A 2,796-nucleotide genomic window follows, 5' to 3' on the forward strand; every position below is an offset into this window, starting at 1 on the left:
GTTTAAGTAATAAGGAAATGCTGACTTCAAATGGCCAATTTAGTCATATACTGGAACACATGTCAATATGCAATTAACCAAATGTTATAATGGATACTGGAATGTTCAAGACACAAAAGCAGAAGCTGGTATTAGGTGCAAATGCATTCCAACCTCAAGGGGAAACTCTTTACAGCAAGAATTTTTTTTTTTAAACCAGTTGTCTATTTAATACTTTCACATGGTAAGCACTTAATATAAAAATTATGGAAGGCTTCACGAATTTGCGTGTCATCCTTGCACAGGGGCCATGCTAATCTTCTCTGTATCGTTACAATTTTAGTATATGTGCTGCTGAAGCAAGCACACAGCAGGAATTTTATAAGGCAGTAATCTGAGAGTAAGCAAGATCCCCAGCCAGGAAATAAAGCCAGGATGGGCAGATTCCCCCCAAATGCCAGTCCTTTAAAACCACGGAAAAGTAGAAGAAATTAAGGCTACTCCAGGGGTTACTATACAAATGCCAGTTACCTCTTGGTGTGGTATCATGCTGAGAAACAGATGCAAGGGATGACATGGAAGTTTGGACCAATACTTTAAATTTTCATATTTTCCTAATTTCTCTCTCTGTACAGAAAGGCTAGAGCACTGATTAGCATATATTTCGTCTGTAACATGCAATGTTCAGTCAGAGTCTATCTATATACAGGTGAGATCAGTTTTATCTTTATATCAGTGTTATTTTTTTATTTTCCATTTGTCTTCCATCTTGAACTAGGCTTCCAAATTTGTATCTCATTGTTATTTCAAGTTTGACACAATGAAGACAGAATTACTAGCTTTTCTCTCAAACTCTATCCAGTCCCTATGGACATTGAACTTGTACCTTTAAGAACCTACTTGAATTCCATCTTCTTTGCATAGCCTTTTCTGAACAACTGTGCCAGCCAAGACTGATCTCTCCTTCCTGTGGACTCTCGTTGAACTTATTTTCTGTATCACTCATTTTGCATTTATCAGACATTGTCTTGTATTGTGGTCATTTTTCTCATGTGTGTGTGTACCTTATCTTCCAGCCAAATTATGATGCCTGGAAATCAGGGATTATATCTTAGATTTGGAACATCCCTCATAGCAAAAACACTGTGCTTTGTATATAGGAGATAACATTTTGCTATTGATTGTCAAAATTCTACTGGTGATATGTCACAAATAAGGAATCTTGAGAATCACTCTTGACTCTGTTTTTACTCCCCATATACGCTTTGTAGTCCTTCTCTTCTATAGACTTTATAGCTAACATTCCTCTTTATCTTATTAGTCATATCTCAATTTGGCCCTCACCACTGGAAGGTAGTATTTCTACTCCTTTCTGATTGATATCCTGCCATATTCTTCACAGCATCTGTTTCAAACCTCTTCTTTCCTCAAGTCACCCATATCACCCTTTTCCCTTTCTTAACAAAGGGTTTCATTTCATACTGTACCAAGAAATTCAGGTCATCCATTGTGAGCTTCCTCTTCTCAATTCTGTACACAAAACCCCCATAATAGCATCCATTTGTTTCTCCTTTGTTCCAGTCTCTTTGGAAGAGGTGACCCTTCTCCTTGCCAAGGCCTACTCCTCTACTTCTGCCCTCAATCATATCATCTCCTGTCATTCCCTTTCCCCACAATTTTCCTTTCTTTTTAAATCCATAGATTCCTTCCCTACTGCCTATAAACACACTCTTATGTCCATCATTCTTTAAAAAAAAAAACAAAAAACTTAACTTGACCCAAAGATCCCCTCAAGCTATTGCCCAATAACTTTCCTCCCTTTTGTAGCCAAACTGCTACAAAATGCCAGCTTATACTCATTTCCTTCCTTTTCTTACCTCCTACTTCTCAAATAATTGGGATCTGACTTCTAACTCTACCACTCAACTAAAACTGTTCTCTCCAAGGTTTCTAATGATCTCTTAATTGCTTAATCCAATACCCTTACCTTTCTTGAGCTCAGTGCTGAATTTGACACTATTAAGCATCCTCTCTTAGATATTTGCCATTCTATGAGTTTACATTACACTATGCTCTCCTGGTTCTCCTCCTATCCATTTGGCTACTCCTTATCTCTTTTGCAGGATCATCATCCATGACTGCCCCCCCCCACCTCTATATGTGACATGTCTCTGTGAAGTCCAAGAACCCTGCTGTTCTTAGTCAGGAAATTGAGTTACATGGTCAAACAATAAGTCTGATTAGTAGTCTGACAGAACAGACTAAATGGCCCAGTTCTGTGTTAATTCTGCCCTAGGAAGCATAGTCACGAAACATATAAAAGCATTGGGAGTAGATAAGAAAGAGAAAAAGCTACAGAGAGACAGAGAGACTCTATAATAATAAGCTATGAGCTAGGGCTTGGGATCCCAGATCTGTTCTAGGTAAGTTCACTATGTCCTATGATGATGCTATTTATTATATGAGATGACTTTCTGGGAGAAGGAGTGGAAGGGATACCCAGAGAAATTATGGTGATGTAAAAAGCAAAAGACATCACTGAAAACTAATCTTTAAAAAAAATCTCCTTATCACTGGAAACAAAGGAAAGAAAAGAGAAACAGAAAGATATCTCATGTTTTTCTGTCATCTTTCTTATCTACTACTTGAAATTTCCTCTTTTAAATAATCCACTGCTATCTGCATTAATATTAAATCCCTTATTTTCACTTTCAGCATCCTCCACTGGTTTGTTCCAGGCTACCTAACATCTCCAACATTCCCTTAATCCATATACTTTATACCAGAGAATATATTTGCTACCTGCTTCTTTCAGCA

At 37.6% G+C, this 2,796-nt stretch overlaps 1 non-coding gene across 1 annotated transcript; it reads right to left on the reverse strand.

Moving 5' to 3' along the window:
- Positions 1-239: 239 nt before the first annotated feature.
- LOC114033239 lies at positions 240-346 on the reverse strand. The gene has a single exon (XR_003567945.1). It is a non-coding gene; the product is annotated as a U6 spliceosomal RNA (small nuclear RNA).
- Between the last annotated feature and the right edge of the window lie 2,450 nt (positions 347-2,796).

The sequence above is a fragment of the Vombatus ursinus genome, unplaced genomic scaffold, assembly GCF_900497805.2.
Source record: "Vombatus ursinus unplaced genomic scaffold, bare-nosed wombat genome assembly UNPS02006779.1, whole genome shotgun sequence".
NCBI lineage: Eukaryota > Metazoa > Chordata > Mammalia > Diprotodontia > Vombatidae > Vombatus > Vombatus ursinus.